Source organism: Protopterus annectens, chromosome 8.part1, assembly GCF_019279795.1.
Source record: "Protopterus annectens isolate FY-2018-M chromosome 8.part1, PAN1.0, whole genome shotgun sequence".
Taxonomy (NCBI): Eukaryota; Metazoa; Chordata; order Ceratodontiformes; family Protopteridae; genus Protopterus; species Protopterus annectens.
Window position 1 is genome coordinate 491,452,422 of NC_056742.1, and position 23,920 is coordinate 491,476,341.

General features: G+C 39.7%; 1 protein-coding gene across 2 annotated transcripts in view; it reads right to left on the reverse strand.

Annotated features, from left to right (window-relative positions):
- UTP4 (UTP4 small subunit processome component) overlaps positions 1 to 20,291 on the reverse strand; it is an 881,210-nt gene extending 860,919 nt beyond the window's left edge. Inside the window, exon 1 of one of the 2 annotated variants that reach the window (XM_044082023.1) lies at positions 20,172 to 20,291. The gene's annotated coding sequence lies outside the window, so the exon portion shown is untranslated. The remainder of the gene's footprint in view (positions 1 to 20,171) is intronic. The other variant, XM_044082022.1, reaches the window with a different exon arrangement.
- Positions 20,292 to 23,920: the final 3,629 nt, after the last annotated feature.

Here is a 23,920-nt window from a genome sequence, read left to right on the forward strand (position 1 = left end):
GGCATCTTATTTGGACCTTGAAAAGAAACCCACAATCATTGATTTGTTAATGACATATTTATTGCTTTGTTAGTGATATATTTATTGCTTTGTTCGTGATATATTTATTGATTTGTTAATGATATATTTATTGATTTGTTAATGATATATTTTCATACTTTCCTAGGTTCACAGGAGGCTACTAGACTAACAGAGCAAGTGCCTTTACAAGCCTAACCATATTCATCCACAGTTGCCCCAACTGTCCATAGTTGGGCGAGTGAAGTATGCAGAGGTACGAGTCCACGAGGGATGTGGGTGCCACCCCAGTCCATGAGGGATGTGGGTTCCACCCCAGGAATGATTTTAAAAGTCACCCATCCATTGATCTAGGTTGCATCTGAAGAGGGTCAGGGAGGGGGTCTGCTTCACGTGAATGTGAATCTTGTTCCAGAGGTGAGGTAGTCTCTGAGAGAGGTCTCTCTCTCGCCAGCATGATTTGTTCATGTCAGAGACTAGATTAAAATCCCTTGTGCAGTTTGATTTACAAATGTATAGCATAAATCCCTTGTGCAGTTTGATTTACAAATGTATAGCATTTCCATCACAGCTGGGTCAGCAACTGTTCTGTAAAGCCAGGCACAGGTCACCCTTCAACAGCTTGTAGGAAACAGAGTACAGTAATAGGGCTTTCAGTCATCCCTGTAAGACTTGTTTTGAGCACCTTGTATTTTCTTGGTGAGACACCTCTGTGGTCTTTCCAGCTGTTGCAAGTGTCTAATTAGATACATGCAAAAGGGAGCATTGTACTCTGTTATTGGTCAGATGAAGGCTGAGTATAATGGAATTATAACATCTTCAGATGTAGATGCGATGCCTTTACTTATGAGATGTGCCACATAGGAGAAGTTCCTTACCACTGTGGATACGTGGTGTTCAAAGTTCAGATTGTTATCAACCCGAGTACACAAATCACGTACCACTGGGTCTACACTTAAGGGGGCTGCTCTCCATATTGTAATTAACAGGAATGTTAGCTTTCCCAAAGGGAATAATAATGCATTTTTTGTAATAATGCATTTTCTGTATTTAGCTTCAATCCATGGCTTTGACACCAATCATTTGTCTACGGTAACCATTTCTGCAGTATATTAACATCGTTGAGGAACTCCGTGGTTGCTTCCAACTTGCAATCATCAGCAGACTTGGTCAGTCACAGGCTGTCCACATTTGCCAAGATGTCTCAGAAACAAATTCTGAACAATAAAGGGCCCAGCACAGAACCCTCTGGCACACCACTGGTGACGGGTCTTTTGCTGGAGTTGAAATCACCCAGTCTGGCAGTATGTGTCCTGTCAGTGACCCAATGTTTACCCATCTGCTGACATAGGGGTTAATATCCAATTGGGAGTGTTTTTCAATAATACCAGAGTTGGGGGATTGTGTCAAATACCTTGGCTAGGTCAAGGCAGGCAGTATGCACAGTCTTTCTCTTGTCCAAGGCCTTGGTGACTTTCTTGAAGAAGTCAACCAGGTCTAACAGACATGATCTACCCTTTACAAATCCAAAATGGGTTGGGTCTAGAGGTTGGAGATTACATATGTCCTTGATAAGGTCCATAATGATTCCTTACATGCCTTTGCAAATGAGGCTAGTCAAGCTTATGGGTCTACAATTCTCAGGGTCAGTTGATGATCCACCTTTGTTAATTTAAGCACCAGAATTCATGGCACCCGAAAACACAGCTACCTATGCAGAATTATTTACAACATCTTGTAGAAAAATGTAAATGGCTGCATTGAGGTTGATGTACCTACCAGACGCAAGTCCAGATCTAAAACCAAAAGTAAATTCCACTGGTGGAATCCTTACCTTAGGAGTATATAACAAAAGAAAAAGAAAAAAAAAAAGTCAAGGCCAAAATCAGAAAGAACAACTCTTAGGGACAAAGGCTCTCAGACTCAACAAGAAACACAAAACAAACAGCACCACTACTACTAGACTCAAGGACCAGAACTTTGCTTCTGACAAACAGAATATGCTGAAGAGACTGGTGTGTGTCTCAAAGGATTCCCGCATTATGGAACGAGCTCCCCATCTATGTGAAGCAGACTTCATCCCTTTCCCTAGTCAGAAGAAACCTTGATCACTGGATGGGAAATGACAAATCACTCCTGGTCCGGTTCCCATGTCTCTGATGGGGATTAATATAATTTACTTACTGCCCCACCTGTGTCCAACTAACATAACCCCCCACATACCCTTACCTACCTGCAACTAAAGGTACCCCACCACATAGGAAGTCAAAGAACTGTGTGACAAAACTGGGTTGAGTTGCATGGTTAGGCTTATATAACCCTGATGGTCATAAGCTTAGTATAAAACTATGAAGCTAAAGAAGTTATGCAGGGTAGAAGGATTTTCCAACAACCACAGAGACGTGGTGCTCTAGGCCAGTTTTTTTTTTTTTTAAAAAGGTACCAGAGTCCCTAGTGACAGTATCAGATGCTATTGGGACATCATATACATGTAATGCCACATTTACTAAAAGAAACTATACTGCATTTCTTAGCAGTGAAGGAAAGCCCATGATTAACACACAAATCATTTGTTTGGGCTAGTCCTTGTTGGAGAATTTGAGTATTAGAACAGGATTTGATAACTGTACTCAATTTGCAGTCAACAACAAGCGTGGTTAGCCATAGATCGTGGATAATCAGCTTTTATGCCAGAGGGGTATATACCAAACAGGATGAGGCCCATGAGAGAGCCATGTCGAATACCCCTGGTGATGGTCTTCTAGTTACGGAAATAATCTTGACCTTACCAGTGCCGGTTCGGTCATCTACCCAATTACCAAACCATCAAAATACGTGTGGATTAATGTTGAGTTGGGGGAGGATGTTTGCCAATCTCAGCACGGAAGATAGTATCAAAACCATAAGGACCACTGACAGTATAGTCTTGTCAACAGTCTCAATGACCTTTTCAAAAAGCTCAACCATGTTAAGCCAGGCATAATCTGCCATTTATAAAGCCAAACTGGTCCGGATCCGTGAATATTTAGTCGGCTACATCACTGGTTACTTGTTTATGTTCCATAAATTTGAAAATATTATTGAGACTCATAAGCCTGTAATACCCATCCAGGGTCAGCAGAGGGTCTGCCTTTATAATCCGAAGGCCCAACAGCAGCCGTTCTGTACACATACCAGGGTCAGCAGAGGGTCCGCCTTTATAATCTGAAGGCACGACAGCCGTTCTGTACACATACCAGGGTCAGCAGAGGGTCTGCCTTTATAATCTGAGGGCACGACAGCCATTCTGTACACATACCAGGGTTAGCAGAGGGTCTGCCTTTATAATCGGAAGGCACGACAACACTTGTTCTGTACACATTAAAGGATGCAACCAGTGGACAGAGGCACGCTTCTCAAAATAATCTAGTAATACATCAGGGCCCATGAACTGGCACTCAATTTTGGGAAGTGACAAAGGGAATGATATCAGGAAGGGAGGTGTGAGAGGGAATGGAGGAAGAGGGAGACAGAAGGGCAGGTGGAGTGAAGTTGGAAGAGAATTGGTCTGTAAAATGTTTCTTTATTGTGATTTTTTTAAACAAGCCCTCAACAGTTAAGTAAAAAAATATATATATTAGCAATGTCCATGGGGTCAGAAAAGGAATTACAGGTATGTTTATGCAGAATTCTTAGCTACTGATAAGCTTTCTAAGAAAAAGCTGAAAAACACTTTAAAAGAACAGCAACTAATTCAGAGGACAACTATAAAGTTCATAGCTGGCCTTACAATTCCTAACGGTAAGTCTGAGGCACATTTTTTAAATTATTTTCATAATGATAAAGTATACATCTTTTAGAAATGGCCAAGAGATTTTTTTTTCCTCTTTATGCAGTTTGTTGCTATTGTAGTTCCACCTTTACTTTTAAAATTGCCAGTTTGTCCACACTGGACTAGCAGAGATTACTCAGTGTGTCTATCGACAAGAAGCAAAGCAAAACTGAAAAGCAGCAACCTTATGTACGAGGTTCACTGGGCAGTCCAGGCATTCGTGATAGTCAATAATATTAGTGAACTGTATTGGTTCATTAGTGAGTACTAGGCTAAATGGCCCTGAGGACTTCACAAGCCTAGCCCATAGGATTAACCTGGCATTGTGCCACCCAACCTTGGTTCCCAGTGCCTCTGAGGACTTCACAAGCCTAGCCCATAGGATTAACCTGGCATTGTGCCACCCAACCTTAGTTCCCAGTGCCTCTGTCGAGTAAAGCCACTGGAGTGATCCCGAGGTGAATTTTCTATTTCTCATCTAATCATCAAGATTGCTCTTGAAGAGGGGCAATGAGGTGATCTGTTTGACATGTATGGGAAGTCTATTCCATAGCATGGGCAGTCGCTGGGTTATGAATCTGTCCATCCAGCATGTTCTGTTGATTGTGGTAATGAGGTTGAGGTCTCTGGAGCATGTGGTGTGGAGAGATTGGGGATTTATTTAGATGTAGCATTTCTAACAGAGCTGGGTCAGACATGGTTTTGTAAGTCAAGCACAGATCGCCTCTAAGTAGGCGATATGAGACAAAGAATAATTGGAGTTTTTTTTAGCCTGTCCATATAGGACAAATGTTTAAGGCCTAGGATCCTCTTTGTGAAGTACTTTTGCGACCTCTCCAGTTGTTGCAGGTGTTTAGTGAGGTACATGCCAAATGGGGCATTGTACTCGATGACTGGCCTAATGAGGGAAGAGTAGAGAGAAACAATGACCTCTTTCTTCCTGGATGCAAAACCCTTAGTAATGAGATGTGCCATCAAGAAAGACTTTCTGACCACCAATGTGGTGGTCAAGAGAGGTTGCTGTCAACCTGTGTTCCCAGATATCTTATAACGCATTCTGTGTTTAGTGGACTGCCATCGATGTGGTAATTCATGGGAACCGGGTTTTCCCCAAAGGAGATAACACATTTTTTGGCATTGAGCTTAAGGCCATGGTTCTGACACCAGTCATTGGTCTCTGTGAGGCCTTTCTGTAGGATGTCAGCATCACTTGGGGAGTTAATAATAGCTCCCAGCTTGCAATCGTCTGCGAACTTTGTCAGCCAGAGTCTCTTCGTGTTAGCGTGGACTGCAGAGAGGTAGATACCAAACAGGAGAGGACCCAGGACCGAATCCTGTGGGACTCTGCTTGTGACTGGTCAGCTGTCTGACTTGAAGTCAGCTACTTTCACACCGTAGGTTTTACCTGTGAGCCAGTTTGCAACCCACCTAATGATATAGGGGTTGATGCCTAGCTTAGTAAGTTTTTCTATGATTCCTGAGTGGGGAATGATATCAAAGGCCTTGGCCAGATCAAGGTAGGCTGTATGAACCACCTTGCCTTCATCCACAGCTCTGGTGACTGACTCAAAAGAAGTTGAGCAAGCATGATCTACCCTTCAGAAAACCAAACTGTGTGGGATCCAGAGTTTGGAGATTCCCTATACCCTTGTTTATTGGGTCCATGATGATGCGTTCCATAGCAGACTCGTCAGACTAATAAGGCGATAGTTCCCAGGGTCTGTAGTCGCTCCTCCTTTGTGGAGAGGGATGACTGTAGCAGTGCGCCATTCTGTAGGGACAAAGCCTATATGTGGCTGTAATTGAACAGAACACACAGGTGAGGTGCCTGTTCACTCTGTAGTTCATGTAGAACACAGCCAGAGATATTGTCAGGTCCCATAGAACCTGTATTCTTGGCCTTGGACATTGCTGTTTTAACATGTGCAGCAGTAATACTGGATGCCTGGGAATCTACTGGTATTGTGACTGGTCCCTTGGGGGGATAAAGTTGCCAATGAATCTGTCGAACAGTATATCGGCAATATCTGTTGGCTCGGTATAGGAGGTAATATTGTGCAGTAGCCCAGAGCAAATCAGAGTATTGCCGTAAAGATTCTTTACATAACTATAGAAGGAGTTAAAACACAAAAGCCAGAAGTAGCAGCTGAAATGAACCCACTCAAAGTATTGCAGGCTGCAAATCACCACACAGTTGTAGAATGCAGAATCTACTTTATTAACTTCAGACAAAAAATCCAAGGATGAGCACTTTCATCCAGAAAGATCTGGACTTCAGACAATTTACCCCACATAGTTACTTCCTTCTTATACAGTCCAAACAGGAAGTTCCACCCAGTTATAAACTAATCATGTCATTAAACGCACAGTATTTACAGTCATTAAATTTAAAAAGCAGACAAACTATACAAAGTAAAAAAGTTCATGGAACACACCACCCTAAAAACACACTATATATAAACACTGCTTCATAAAAATGACAATTTACAATAAATATTTAAATATGTTGACTGTGTTAAAACAATAAATTTGTGTGATTAAATACTAAAAACTAGATATAGTAGAAAAAAAAAAAAACACACAGCATCAATGGGACCTGACGGTATCCCGGGTTGCGTGTTACGTGAACTCCAAGAGGAGCTAAACCCACACATAAAAATGCTATTTAACCTTAGCCTTACTTCGGGATATGTACCTGAACACTGGCGTACAGCAACAGTGGTCCCACTCCACAAGGAGGGGTGCCTCTACAGACCCTGGAAACTACCGCCCCATAACCTTAACCAGCCTGGTCTGCAAAGCTATGGAAAGAATCATTATGGAACTCATAAACAGAGACATAGGGGACCTACAGACACTTGACCCCACCCATTTCGGCTTTGTAAAGGGCAGATCCTGCCTTTTAAACCTGGTTGACTTTTTCGAAACAGTCACTAGAGCCATTGACGAGGGCAAAGCAGTCCATACAGCATACCTGGACTTGGCTAAGGCCTTCGACACAATACCCCACTCAGGCATCATAGATAAGCTCAACAGCTTAAATGTAAACCCTTATGTCACTAGATGGGTTGCAAACTGGCTAAAGGACAGAACCCATAAAGTTAAAATCGCTGGAGCAATGTCAGACTCAAAGCCAGTCACAAGTGGTGTCCCAAAGGGATCTGTCCTGGGACCCCTCTTGTTCGGCATTTATTTCTCAGATGTTAAAGCAAACATGGGAGGGCTGTGGCTCACAAAGTTCGCAGATGACTGCAAACTAGGCGCCATAGTTGATACACCAGCAGACACACACATCCTACAAAAAGATCTCACAGAAACGGACAACTGGTGCCGGAGTCACGGCCTTAAACTAAATGCCAAAAAATGTATAGTCATCCCCTTTGGGAAAACCAAAGTACCCACAAATTATCACAGACAGCAACCCACTGAGTACTGAAAAAGTAATCAGAGACCTAGGGACCCAAGTCGACAGCGACCTCTCATTTGATACCCACGTTGCCAAAGTGGTTAGAAAAACATTCTACCTTGCACACCTCATCATGAAGGGATTCACATCCAGATCCAAGGATGTCATTGTACCCCTATATTCCTCCCTCATCAGACCCATGATGTACAATGCTATGTACCTCACCCGGCATTTGCAACAGCTGGAGAGACCACAAAAGTACCTCATCAAGAGGATCAAGGGTCTCCAACATATGTCTTATTCTGCCAGACTAAAGAAACTTCACCTCTATTCAGTATCATACCGCCTGCTCAGAGGTGATCTCTGCCTGACGTACAAGGCCATGTCCAATCAGGATCTGATGGACATGCTCCACCTCAAAAAATCCAAATCCATCAGGACCACGAGAGCTAAAGACTTAAACCTCGGCACAAGTATGAATAGGACATGCTGGAGGGATAGATTCATAACCCAGAGACTTCCCATGCTTTGGAACAAGATCCCAGTTCGTATTAGGCAGAGCCCCTCACTGACTCTCCAACAGAAATCTTGATGAGTGGATGGGAGATCGTAAGTTTACCCCAGGGGTCACATCGGTGTCACTGCTAGACAGGGGCACAGTAAACTAATTCTATTACATAAGGGGACCTTCATTGTGTCACTACTAGACACAGTATTCTAAATTTATTCTGTACATTTTTGTACCATTTCATGGGGTGGCAAATGCCACATCACTATGGCTAGGCTTACAAATGCTCCAGGGCAGATAGCCTAGTACTATACTATGAAACTATGAAATAAATTCTTCTTCTTCTTCTTTCGGCTTTTCCCGGTTAGGGGTCGCCACAGCAGATCACCTTGTCCGCACATTGATTGGCAGTGGAGTTTTACGGTGTCGAGTTGCCAGCCCGGCGCCCAACCTTCCACAGAAGGCACACTCACATGCACACCTAGGGCCAATTTAGAGTGTCCAATCCACCTGCAGCATGTCTTTGGGATGTGGGAGGAAACCGGAGCACCCGGAGGAAACCCACGCGACCACAAGGAGGACATGCAGACTCCGCACAGAAGGCACCCCAGCCAGGGATCGAACCGGAGAACCTCTTGCTGTGAGGCGGCAATGCTAACCACTGCACCACCGTGGCTGCCCTCATGAAACTATGAAATAAATACACAACATAAATACTGAACATGTGATATTAAAATGTTAAAATGCATAATGGAGAAATATATATATATATATATATATATATATATATATATATATATATATATATATATATATACACACACATATATACACACACACGGGTCTACTTCTATTCGCTGACAGCCCATTTCACTGAAACCCATTTCGTTGACAGCTCATTTCATTGACAAAAGTATTCAAGGCAAAACCTGGGTTTCGCCCCTCCCACTGTTGTGCGACTGTGGAGTTGTTATATATAGGTGGGGGGTGTGGGGCACAGCCCCACCTAGAATGTTTGTCAATGAAATGAGCTGTCAACGAAATGGGTTTCAGTGAAATGGGCTGTCAGCGAATAGAAGTAGACCCATATACACACACACACACACACACATATATATATATATATATATATATATATATATATATATATATATATATATATATATATATATATACATATATACACACACACACACACACATTTTATCTTTCTAGTGCCTTTAGTTTTAAAATTGGGCTAATTGAAATATGCTCATTCAGGCCTGGCCAGTTCCTGGCATTCAAACGTAATTGCCAGTATAATTCGCTTTTCTCAAGTAATAGTGACCATGCACCACCCCTCATGTTGGTAGTTATATTGTCTATAATAAAAAATTGGAACTTATGGTCCTTATACTCCAAAACATGTTTGCTAAGAGAATTTGTTTCTTTTTTATTCCTTATGTCATATAGGTGTTCGTACATGCGATTTTTTAACTTTCTATCAGTCTTGCCTATGTAAAAGCAAGAACAGGTGGCACACATGGCACAGTAAATCACTTTCTCCGAATTACAGTTGTATTTCTGATTTTGTTTTCGATATTATTGATCTCAAAAATATTGCCTTGTTTAATGTAACTGCAATAGTTACATCTGCCACGTGTGTTCATAGAACCTGACCTGTGGTTTGGGTAAGAGTTACTGCTCTTAAATATGTTTTTCATATTCTTGCCTTTCCTATATACTATAATAGGTTGCGGTCCTATTAGTGGTCTGATGTTCTTGTCATGTCTCAAAATAGACCAGTTTTTTGTTACGATGTTTCTTACTATGTAACTGTCTTGAGTCAATACAGTGATGAACGAAGTCTTATAATCATTCTTACTTGCAACACTGTCAGTTTCTTGGTTACTGGTGGAAGGCCCACTGTCAGTCATACCACAAGAAAGTAAAGGTACATAAAACCCACGCTCTCTCTTGTTAACCACCTCAGTCATTATATCAGTAACGAACTTACAAGGATAGCCTCTTTTCTGAAACATATTTTTCAAGTTGTCACATTCATCTAAACATTCATCGATACCAGATACCATACGGGCTGCACGCACGGACTACCCCTTAACTGTTGCTTTCTTTTGTGTGACTGTGTGTGTGCTAGAAAAATGCAATAGTGAGTTTGAATACGTGCTTTCCCTAAAGATTTTTGAACCAAACCTCTTATTTTCATAATCCTTTTCCAGAAAGACGTCTAAAAAGGAAATTTTGTCAAGGTCTCTGGTATAGGTGAACTTTAGAAATTCTGTGGTGGTTCCAATATAATTTATAAAATCATCAATAGCATTAACAGGTCCATCCCACAGTACAAACATATCACCCAAAAACCTGGTGTAAAATTTGATGTGCTCAAAATAGCATGAAGAAAAAAGAAATTTCTTCTCCCATTGCCTAACTACAATATTTGCATATAAACCACCACATGCAGACCCCATAGCCACCCCTTCTTGTTGTAAGTAAATTTCTTTGTTACATAATTCAGAGAAAGTGATTTACTGTGCCATGTGTACCACCTGTTCTTGCTTTTACATAGGCAAGACTGATAGAAAGTTAAAAAAGAAATCGCATATACGAACATCTATATGACATAAGGAATAAAAAAGAAACAAATTCTCTTAGCAAACATGTTTTGGAGTATAAGGACCATAAGTTCCAATTTTTTATTATAAACAATATCAGTATCAACATGAGGGGTGGTGCATGGTCACTATTACTTGAGAAAAGCGAATTATACTGGCAATTACGTTTGAATGCCGGGAACTGGCCAGGCCTGAATGAGCATATTTCAATTAGCCCAATTTTAAAACTAAAGGCACTAGAAAGATAGTGTGTGTGTGTGTGTATATATATATATATATATATATATATATATATATATATATATATATATATATATATATATATATATTTCTCCATCATGCATTTTAATATCACATGTTCAGTATTTATGTTAAGTGTATTTATTTCTCAACATTTTCTACTATATCTAGTTTTTAGTATTTAATCACACATATTTATTGTTTTAACACATTCAACATATTTAAATATTTATTGTAAATTGTCATTTTTATAAAGCAGTGTTTATATATAGTGTGTTTTAGGGTGGTGTGTTCCATGAACTTTTTCAGTTTGTATAGTTTGTCTGCTTTTTAAATTCGGTGACTGTAAATATTGTGCTTTTAATGACATAACTGATTAGTTTTTAACTGGGCGGAACTTCCTGTTTGGAATGTATAAGAAGGAAGTAACTATGTGGGGTAAATTGTCTGATGAAGTCTAGATCTTTTTGGACGAAAGCGTCCATCCTTGGATTTTTTTGTCTGAAGTTAATAAAGCGGATTCTGCATTCTACAACTGTGTGGTGATTTGCAGCCTGCAATACTTTGAGTGAGTTCAATTCAGCTACTTCTTTTGGCTTTTGTGTTTATCTGCTTCAGTTTGTGCTTTGTGACTTTTTATAACTATATGAGGCCTTGTGGTTTTCTTTACTATCTGCTGCAATTCTGTTTTCATAGCTAGTTTTAGAGAATTTGATGAGGGATCTCAACTTTTTGTTGAGGCTGATAAAGGAGTTTTTCCGGCCTTGGGACTTCACCTTATTCCGCATCAGTTTCCTCCTCCTGTTGTAGAGGTTGTTTATGGCAGGGGACCACCAGATTGGCTTCCTTTTTTTGGAGGAGAGTGTCTTGGTTCTAAGGCAAGATCCATGCATTTGTGAATGTGTTCGTACAGTGTATTGGTGTATGACTCGGCAGTCATGCAACTGATCTCCATTTGTGTGGGTGCCATGAAGTTAGCCACCTCTGTTTTTAGGAGCCCAAAGTTAGCTTTGGAGAAGTTTTTCATGGTGGTTACCTTTGTGGGGGTGGGAGGGATGTGGATTTCCAAAGGGATTATTTTTGGTTGGATCTAACCAGGGAGGAGTTGACTATTGATGCAGAGCAATGGTCACCCATGTTAGCAATGACCAGGCCAAGGATGTTGCTATCTCTAGTTGGGGTAAGAACGAGCTGGTCCAGGGCATTGGAATTAATGAATTCCAGGAAACGTTGGGCAAGTGTATTAGCATATGAGTAGCTTTCCCAGTTAATGGAGGGGTAGTTGAAGTCACCCAGTATGACAGTGTTAAGTTGGACCCTAATATTCTCCAGGGTGCTTAGGAACGTGCAGTACGAGACTTGGGACATGGCTGGGGACCTATTGCAGGGTACAACCGGAATCGCTGTCTTACCCAGCGTTAGCTGCATCTGAAGTATCTCAGATGAGTTATGTTGGGATAGTAGTCTGGAGGTGTGTGCATTCTTTATGAATATGGAAACACCACTGCCTTTGGAGCTTTGGTCCAAGTTCTGGGGCCAAAAGGTGTGGAATGAGTTATAGCCTGGTAGTGTAGAGGTGCTTTCTGGTGCCCTGAACCAGGTCTCTGTTACTGCACAAATGTCAACGTTCTCCATTTTAAGGAGTGCTTTGAGCAATTGCATTTTGAGATTTAGACTTCTAGCACTGAGCAGCATGACTCTCTGATGCATTTGTTACGGCGGTAATTTGGTCTTTGGAACACCACCTAAAAAAAGGCACTATAGGGGTAGCAAGAGCCTTGGCCAGTACCAGCAAGCCCAGGGGTGACAGATGCAGGCCATCTCTGGCAAAGCATTGAGGTCTGCCAATCATGTCACCCCAGGCTGGATCCCCTTAGAATGACACCAAAAACAGCCAATTGTTGAAATCAATCATTTTCTGCTTGTACTGTGGTATCATTTTGGGTAATGGTAGGATGCTGCTCAGGGCTTGGGTCATACTCGCCTGGGCTACATAATCCGAGAGCTCCTCTATGTCTCTTTTCATGTAGTCCAGGGAGATATGTCTCAGGTCATTTACACCCACATGTACAATGATAGAGTCACATTTGTACCTGTTGTCGAGGGACCCAAGTGCTTACATTATGTGGCAGAAACCTTGCGCCTGACAGGCAGCTGACTGTTTTCTCCTTATTCAACCTAGTGAGTAGGACATCTGTGTGCCTCACTATCGAGTCACCTATGACTAGTGTGTTGGGCATGCTGTTTTGCCTTAGGGGCTTTGGTTGAGTGGCACGCTGTTTAGGAGAGTCGTGTGTCTCGCGAGTAACCCCTAAAAGCAGAGAAGTTATTAGGGGTTGCAAAGCAGAAGTTCAGAGAGAAGGTCACAGCATGACTGTCAGACTGGACTAAAGTGGGTAAAAAGGGGTAAGTACAAGAGGGGTAGGTACAAGGAGAACACCTGTGAGGACAACATTGAGAAGACTGCACCTCTGGTGACTACAGCCACAATTTGGCCAAGAATATTGGTATTTACGAAGTTCATAAATCTCTGGGCATATTTGCTGTTGGAAGTAAATGTTTAACCAATGTATGCATAGACATTTAAAGTCACCCATAAGAAAGGTATTTGCTTTGCTGCTTACGTTTTCTAAAAATGATTAAGGTATTATTTGTGCTCTGCCCACAGCCAGGGTCCTACAATTGGATACAAGTCATTTCCAGATATGCATCATGTGGAATCCAGCATCTGACAACAGGATTACAGCCCCCGGCCATCATGCCCTTTGTCCAGATGTGAATTCTTTACCTACAGTCACTAAGAATATCTGCTGTATAACCATTGTATCTTGCATATTTCTGCATAGTGAATCAATAGTCCGTAATGCAGGTATCCGCCAAATCTATAACTATATACACCCATCATCTCTCCATTCTCCATAAACATTTCCATTTTTGGTGCTAGCTCATGAATTCATAACTTACTGTACTGTACTTCATTAATTAGTTAACTGAGTAAACTGGTGGTAAAGTGATCCTTTCTGACCACAACCTGGGCCTTAATGCATACCCAATGACGACTTACATTATTAAAGAAAACAACAGTACCACACTGTTTTAAGTTACACATTAAGAGACAGATGACACCCTACTAACTATTTTTCAAGTTACATGTTCACAGACACACAGCAGGCAATTGTATCACTGCCAAGAGTCAGTACTACATATAACACAGTATCGATGTACTTTAACTCCACCATCTACTCCTGATGACTATTTACAATCTTTCCACTTTAGGGAAATGACTTCCAAATCTGAAAAACTTCTCAAAAAAGGATCGAGGACTAAAATATATCTTCTCCATCTAGCTTTACTTAAAATAGTAGCACCTGTTACAGGTAAGTGAGTGCTTTACATCTGTAGTCTTACTTACCGATATCATCACGTCTGCACAATTCAAAATGCATCAAATCAAAAACTGCCAGCAGAAATATCCACAACTTCTGCCTCACCTCAGATCTCCTTCTAATCATATAAACAAAAACCAACCACAACATAAGAACTATGAACTAAAACATAATATGGGGGGGTACCTTTTATCAGATGTACAGCATAATATGGGGGGGGGTAGTATCTTGACCTTTATCAGATGTACAACACGGTATTGGGGAGTGGTTAGTTCCTTATCGAATAGTACAGGGGGTTGGCTAAAACTACTTCATCTAATGGTACAGGTGGGGGTGGTTAGTAGTAACTCATCTAATGGTATGGGGGGTTAGTATCTCTTTTAATGGTACGGGGGTTGTTAGTACCTTATCTACTACATAAAAGGTAACAAATATATTTTATAATGACTTGGTAGTCTCTGCACGGGTGGCATTTTAGAGCTAGATTTTGAGTCAGTAAACCACACCCCCTACTTATTAACTGGTATTAGTTGCTCAGTATCATCTTCTCCTGCCTGGGATCCCTCTAGAATCTATGCATTTTTCATCTGGGGTGCACTTATCAAGACTTTGCCATTTTGACCTAGAGTCATTACACAGGGGATAACAATTGTGAAATCTTTTGTTGAGATATCCAAGTGAGGTACCACATCTTGCTCTGTACTTACCTTACAGTTATAAAAATATACTGCATAGTACTAAGTGTAACATATGTTCATTAATACTGCCAATTATTTATTCAGAGTTTTGTAAAAATCTAATCTGTGGTCTGAAGAGCCTGGGAAAAGGCTGAAAAGGACCCAAGGGTCAGTCTGTCCACCCAGTTAACAAATAAAATAAGAAGTGGAGCTTTTTCTTTCACGTTTCCAAAGAAAATGGACTCCATCATTCTGTACCTACACAATTAAATGCAAATAAATATATAAAACATACACAAAAACACATTACTACTATAATTCAATAATATACAAATCATAAGTATATAATGGATCACAAATAGCTATCAGTCAAGAGATTTAAACGTCCAGTTTGTAATCTACATCATCATATCTCAGTTACCTATAAGGGGACACTGCGACTAGCCTGTAAGCTCCACTAATACTTTAGGCAGGGTGTACTACGAACAGAAACAGCACTACTTATACGCACCAGGTCACAGTGACAGACGGTCTGAGTATTGCTGCAGCACCACATCTCAATGACAGACGGTCTGAGTATTGCAGCACCACGTCACAGTGAGTCTGAGTACTGTATAAACATAGCCATTACAACATGCAGAATGAGCTGCTGTGACATTAACTACTGTAGCTCATCCGGGACAGAACTAATGCCTTTCTGATTAGCATTAAAAGCAAGCTTGGGGAGGTGAATCTTAGTTATGATCAGACTAGCAAGCATTGAGGGGACCTTTAACCTGTTCACCAAAACAGTGCTGGTAAACAATCAATAAAGAACAGGAAGCATTGAGAGGTAGTCAAATGACAGGGGACAAGAGTATAGGTTGTACCCAGATGGAGCACAAGCAGCTAAAGTTTTACAGTTTGTGTGACAGTGTGTTAATCACACTTATTCTGCCTTCTGAACATAGCCAACCAACACCATGGAAATGTAAGCGAGTGGGTTTTCAACTGTGAGGGGTAAATGTTGGTACTCTGATGCAAGTGTTTGCAAGAGCATATAAAGATGTAATAAAGTCTTCAGAAAATTAGTTAGCCCTTTTATAAGCACAGAACTATTTGGGAATGAATACAACTTTTCAAATCTTAAGCCTAGTTTCCTAGTCAGACATCTGTCCAGCCTTTATGCTGTATCAAGTTGGTCGATTTTGCCCTAGTGTGTTTGCAGGATGCTTTGAGTCATTCATGTCCTGCATCTAATGTCTGATGTACAGCACAACATCCAAGTAGTTACTTTGTGGGATACGACCTTGTTATCAAAAACATATCCTGGAATTATGCTTCACTGTCCACCTACAACAGCTACATTTTCTCTACCTTTAGGAAGAGGCTGCCTTTATAGACAGGTATGAAGGACAGTGACAACCTGATACAGCATTTATGATCGATTCTGAATAACGATAAATAATTTAATCACTTCAGTGATTACCTTTACCACTAATGGGTGTAGCTCACTTACACTCATGGACAAATACTCCCCTGTTACTAAACAAATAAATAAAAATAGCAGTTCTTGTAAGAGTCTGTAAACATCAGAAACAAGCTTGAATACTAACATTCCATCCATCCATTCACAACCACGTTTCCCTATTTTTCACATGGGGTTGGGGTGCCACTTTCACAGTGACGATCTACAGCCAATGTCTACACCACCGGGTGGCCCTTTACAAAAATAAAGCTACCATTCAGATACTCAAAAGGTACAAAAGCACACAAAACATTAATAAGGTTCTGTACTAACATACGCATTTACACAAATGAAAATGAACACTTAAACACACACTGTAAATAAAAAGGTTATACCTTAGACATTGTGCAGCAAAACATGTTAACGTCCCGATTTCCAAATAAGAAAGGCACATAAGAGATAAAAAGTTTGTATAACTACAGCCCTCAAAACTAAAAAAAAAAAAAACAGCAGCATACAAGTAACCGTAACACAGAAAACGGAAGCACCATATTAAAACAGAAAAAGAAAGATACAGAAAGCAGAAAAAGGGAAGATACACGTATATACAAACCATGAAAGCAAAGAAAGCAAGCCAATGTGGACATTTTGTTAAACCTTATAATATAAAACAAGGGATGAAAATGTACAATTTAATGAATAAAAGAATGGTGACAGAGTCACACACACAGAAACTAAGTTATGTTAATACACAGGTCTTACAATTTTTTCCATAACACAAATATTTTCGAAGGCTCCTTGACTAATGACTGGCTGTTTTGTGACAACCACACAAGACTGAAACTGTCAAAACTGAAGCATATCCAATGCAAAACATTGAAAAAAAAAAAAAAAAGCTTAAAGACTCCCCACCCAACACGCACACACACTTATACATATTACAGCTCTCACTTCCTCAGAAAAATATATAGAAAACTCAGAGATCTCTGCATCTTAGGAAAAGAAGAAATTCTTAGCATAATGCAGTCTCAATCTCTAAATGCAAACGATGGGAATTACACGATACTGGTTGCACATCGCAATGGCATTCACTACTGTATTGCATTTAAGCCTGGCAACTGTTTTTTTTTTTTAAACGCTCTTATTGAATTATCACTTGTAACAAACAAATTTACACACACACATATATATATATATATATATATATATATATATATATATATATATATATAAGCAATCAAACTGTATTATCAAGCTCATGTTTACAAACAAAACTAAACTTCATTGCTATAACATACAATCTAAGTAACATTACACGAATTTTTAATTCCTGCCCTTTTTTTAAAGAAACATCTTTATTAAACCATCACTTACAACATAAGCAATCACACATTTATATAAATGAAAACAATCCACACCAACACAATCCTAGTTGCAAGCATTTTACATCACACATTCCCAGTTGCAAAAGTTTTATGTCACTTATAATCTACCCAATCATTTTCAGTCAAACATTATATAGCTCATTTAAGTCTTGCCTTGTTTTACAACTCATTCCTTCCCTGTATGTTTTGCTCCCACAGTTCCTATTTTCCTATGTATTTTGCTTCTATCCTTTTCTAAATATCTCAATTCCAGTTGTTTTATCTCTGTTACTATATTTACTAATTCTAGTACAGTTGGTTTAGACTTCGATTTCCATTTTCTAGTAACTGCTTTTTTTGACAACCATCATTAGACAAAGACCTTATCATGTCTACGCAATTCCAATTCTGTGTCATAGCTCAGAAAAATCATCTCTCTCGTCACGTCACTCTGCCCACCCAGCATCTCTGACAGCGCATCCCACAGGGAATCCTTAAATTCCGCAACTCGACAAACTCCCAGAAAATATGCTATCAATTAACTCCATCTTTCCTGTCGCACCTCCAACATTAATTGTCTGGAGCTGCTTGGAGTATAAAAATATCTATGTAAACAGTTCCATGCAAAAATCCTACACCTTCTAGACTTTGCTGCACATTTGGGGAGACAAACATATATCCTCCCACTGTTTCTTTGTTAATTGTTTATCCAGTCTCTCTTCCAAATCCTTTCTAATCTCCAAGTGCTGGTCTTTCATTTAGGAACCCCCATTTCTTTCTCTTGGCCTATACTCACTCAGATACCAATCCTTGATAGAGAAGGCAAACTCTAACCTGCAGTCCAAACAAAATCTTACCGTTGTCCCAGTCTATCATTTTTCCTTCTCTAGTTATTTGCTCTAATACCTTGGTTCTGTCGCCAGTTTTCTCCAATACATTCTAGCCCCCTATTGCCTACTGTCTACATCCCTAACTGCAGTCATTACTATGCACAGAATCTCCTTTCTCTGTTCCCATGTTGGCTTAGTTCTTAAGATAATTTCTGATATATATATATATATTTTTTTTTACACACACACACACATATATATATATATATATATATATATGTATATATATATGTATATATATATGTATATATATATGTATATATATATATATATATATATATATATATATATATGTGTGTGTATACACACACACACACACACTTTTATATGACTATTGTTATTCTCCTTAAAGGCCTGCATCAAAAATCCAAGTCTCTCCTTGCAACTGTTTGAAACTTATTCTTAGAAAGGTAAATGCTCTGAATACTAAATTAGATTTGAGGTTATTTAATGTTCTGGGCAGACAGTGACTCACAGCTCTGTCTCTTATGCCTTATTGGATAAATTGCAGGTCACTCTCTGCAATAAAATGACTGCCTGCAGCACACTGGCTTAAGAACAGTCTTGCCAAACTGGAATGAAAAACATGTTTATAAATAAAAGCCCCACTATCACACCCTTGGATTTTCCCATGCCCACAGCTTTAAAAAAAGTGTCTCAGTCTGCATCCACCTCACCGAATTCTACCCAACAACTGAATTACAACAGTAAAGACAGGTGGAAGGGGGTGACATAATGCTAGTTTCTAGAGGACAAAAATGTTTTAGAGCATTGATTTTTTTTTTTTTTTTGTTAAACAAGGTAATAGACTGGTACAAGTACCTTCTACTACCATGACAAAGATTACAGGCATAAAAAAATCTGAGAACGCAAACAAAATGTTATTTCTATATTCACGGGTCAAAAGCAATCTTAACTAAACTGTAGTTTCCAGATAGATGGGAATGCAGAACACTTGGCACATAAAATACAGTACAACAGATGTTGTACATTTTTTGACGTTTGCTCCTTCCCATATATCTGAACTTCTGTGCACTGACACTTTACATAATGTACTGTGTTAATAGCATCAGTGCTGGTGCGGTCAGAGTCATCACCAGATAAAATCAATGGTACGTACTAACAAGATTTATGCTCAATAATAAAAAATTATATTACAAGTAATTCCTTATCTGTTGTCATAACTTCAAAATCTTTACGTAAACAAGGTATCAGTTTTGTAGCTGGCTACTCAACTATCATTTCTATTTTAGGAACAGAAAGTAAGATGAGAGCAACATCTCTCTGCTGTGGTTTCACTGGTAAGAATCCGAACTGTAACTCGTAGTAGCTTTGGAGTCTTACTCGACTAGTACATCCTGCTGCTGTCAATAATAAAGTTACAGCTGTTTCCACTACAGGAAAATATCGCGCTAAATGGATCAGATTATATCTTATACTTAAATGGAGTATAACTTAAGTATCGCGCTAAATGGATCAGATTATATCTTATACTTAAATGGAGTATAATTTAAGTATCGCGCTACGCACTTCTGGGAAGGTTTTCCTGAAATGCGGAACTGTGTGCAGATAATGGCATGTTAAACTGGTGTAGCTTCATTCTCACATCAGTGTTACATGCATCTCTCAACCTCTGAGAATAAAAAATAACATTCAAAGATTAAGACAGAGACTCAGAAAGAGTAACACTATTTTTTCAAAGTATGTCAAATACTATACTTTATATAGTTAGTGATAGCAAGTAAGAAGTCTGGACAACTACATTCATAACGTGTATCAAACTAAACAAACTCCGTGAGGCACTGATACTACCTTAAGTAGTCACGGGGATCTGATACTCCGACAGGCCTTCACATGGGGAAATCTGGATTACAGAGCCTGCAAATCAAACTACAGCGACACACCCTACGTAAGTTTCACTTACTGAAGTTTATCAAACAAGGAAACATCCACTGAAACTGGTGATCATGTGTACTACCTATAACCCGGAAACGGAAACAATACACTGGTTCTAGCGTGTAGCATAACAATGTGCCCGACACACTTTCTTCAAGACGTGTATATCAGTATAGACAGGCAAGCTTTGCATGTGATTTGTATAGGCTACAAGTTGCATCTGCTTTGGTGTGACAGTGTACGAAAGTCACGTATCTGTGCTTCTCAAGTGCACCTCATTATGGAAAGCTTCTCATTTCGGGTCTTAAAAGTTCATGTTTCTCGAAGTTCAGTATTGAAATAATCTCAGTGTTAGCTATTATTTTAAACCGATATCCATGGAAAATATAAACGAATCTTGGTAATTCATCAAAAAGCTGTTTTGCAAGTAAAATGCCACATTGCAATCATTCCATGAGCTTCCTAGAAGTTGTAAGCACGCAGTTAGCAAGTGTTCCATATTTTGCGCATTTTTCCACATTATGAGAGGTAGTGATCCTCACTTTGAAGATGGACGGTTGAGAGCTGTGCATGTACCCAAGTCGTGAATGATCGGTTTGGTACTATGCTGAAGGGGTGTCAGTTGTGGCATCTTCCTGCCTTTTAAAACAGAACCACATGTGCTTGGCTTAGGATTTAAAACATTAAGGCTTCAGCAGCTCTCACTTGTACATGACGTATAAATAGTTTTCAAAGTATATCGTCTGCTATTAGCAGTTGACGCCTTTATGCCTTTGTTTATTGGTGTTATCTACAATACCAGCTCATTGATTGTCACATATTACCTCTTCTCATTTTATTTTACATTTGTTTACCGGGATACTCCGACTGGACACAGGTCCATTTTCAGCGGAGGCCGGGGGAGAAAAGCTCCACAAATAATTACAATACATTCTCTTGGTTAACATTAACAGTTAGACAGAACCTTAGTTAATTAACATTAGTATGATATGAGACAGTATTCATGAAGACAGTTACAAAGTTAGTTACATTACAATAATAGAATTTGCAGACAGTTACAAAGTTAGTTACATTACATTAGTAATATTTGCAAGGTACAGGATATTTTGGCATGTTTGTGTCCCTCATACATATATATTAATATGTCTTGTTTAAATTTTACTATGGTTTTATTCGACCAGGCTCTGTCTTAAGTTGGTCCGTTGTGATCAGACCACTACCTTGCTAAGCAAGTCAATAAATAAATAAAAACTATCATTTTTAGACAGGATTGATGAGTACCGTCGCATGCTGTTTATAACCAATCTTTCCATTTTCAGTTGGTTTACAGTTTCTGTATTACTAACAAAGTGTTAAAGAATCACGTCAATGGGAAAGTGTAAAAAAGCCTGTGGAATGTGTTTTCTTAGGTGACGACGGCTTGGCAAGGTTGGCACAGCCTACGGCAACATCCGGGAAAGGTCACTACTGACCAGTAGGTGGCGCTCTCCGCTTGCTGTCGGTTATGCGGTGGCGCACAGTGGTGATGGCGATGCCGAGCGCGGGAAATGTGAATTGCTGGGTGCGCGCATGCCTTGTTAGTTTCAGCTTGTTTATTGCCCTACGTGTTGTTTCAGTGAAGTGTGGAGTCGGTGGTGGGGATGTTTGTATTGTTTTGGAATTTATTTGGACAGCCTGTTGTCTTCCAACCAGGAATATAAAAATTCAAGTAGTAAGTGGCACTATATTGAAATTACACTGCTACGTTTTGACAGCTCAAACATCTCTTCACTCTGGAAAGGCTGTGGAGGATGTAAGCAGCATTCAGAGACACATTGTGCAGTTTTGTTGCTCGATATTTATGTAGTGATAGCACACGAGTATCATTTTGTGAAGGACTGCAGATCTTTTAAGTGTAATGGATGCCGTTATTAAATAACTACAGCTCTTGCTGTTTTGTACTTAGTAAATACCTGAAACTACAGGTGTTATTTCTGTACATCACTTTCAGTAACATTTACTCAGTAGGTGGTAATCTGGGACTAGCTAGGTTAGTCTACTGTTATATGTACATCTGGTAACGGGAGGAATGCTAAGACACCCAAAAGTATCTTGTGTGTTCAAGAACTATAGATATCTTTATTGAACATCCTTCTTAAATAAAATTATACGCTTAATAATGTTACCACCTGTTTCTCTTTATGCAGAATTAATGTGTCCTGTGAGGAAAAATAGTGAAAAGTGGTAAATATCCTGTGATTTTTAGGACAAAACGATTTCATGTTTCCTTTAATAGATGCTTAAAAGAGTTGTTTTGTAAGTGAAACACTTAAATATTATATGACACAGCAATGCAGATACACTCAAAGTTATTATGGCAGAGAAGTGAAGTCCAGTCTTTTCCATCGGTTTTGAGTATTGTTTGCCTTGTAAAATGTCACATTTTCATTAAAAATGTCCCTCTTTCAGCATTTGAAAATGCAGCAACTGTTTTTCTAGATGATGAGGTTGTAATTTATTCTGTGAAATATGAAATCTCTGTTTTGTTTTTTTCTTGTGTACCAGTTTTTGTAATTAAGCCAACAGTTTCAGAATGGTGTCAGGTGGCATATTGTCCAATGTTTTGTATATGTGTTGGCAAAACATTCTTAGTGTTTTTAGGAAAACTTTTATATCTGGATTCCGGTAATGTGATATGCCGTACAGTTGCTGTCAAATTAAGGTACTTTACCTGCAATATGTGGTTCACATTTGGCTCTTGGGACTGTCTTGAGGGTAAAACTCGCAGGTAGTTGTATTAGTAGCTTAACTAGATGTTCTACGGGGATCAGTCCTGGGATCTCTACTGTTTGGAATATGTTACAGGGATCAGTCCTGGGATCTCTACTGTTTGGAATATTTCTCTGAAGTACAAGCAAAAACTAAAGGCCTTTGGCAGACAAAGTTTACCGATGACTGCAAACTGTGAACGGTTATAGAATCTGCAAATTATTTCAACATCTTACAAGAGGGACTTGCACAAACAAATGATTGGTGCCAGAGTAATGGCCTTAAACCCAATGCAAAAAAAAAATGATCGTCCCTTTTGGCAAGAACGATGTTCCTGCTAACTACCACATCAACAGCAACACCCTAAGTATGTACTCAGTGGTGAGAGACCTGGGCACACAGGTTGACAGCAACCTTACCTTTGATCACGATGTCTCCACAGTGGTAAGAAGGGCATTCTGTATTGCTCATCTCATAAGTAAGGGCATTGCCACCAGAAAAAAAGGTTATAAACTCCCTGTACTCTTGCCTCATCAGGCCCATAATTGAGTACTACTCCCTTTTTGGTATGTTCCTTTCCAAGGGCCTGCAGCAAATGGAGCGACCACAAAGGTTCCTCACAAGGAAAATTCAAGGTCTTCAGCATGTGTCCTATGTGGATCATCTGTAATCACTGTCACTTTATTCTGTTTCATACAGACTACTCGGAGATTATCTCTACCTTGCATATAAGGCAATCTGTGACCCTGCTTTATTGGAAATTCATATGCGCAAGTCAAATGGTATGTGGGTTACTCGCTCTAAAGACCTTAACCTGGTATGTGACGTTAATAGAACCTGCTGGAGGGACAGATTTGTCTCCCAGAGGTTACCACACCTTTGGAACAGACTCCTATTTCATGTCAAACAAAGCACCT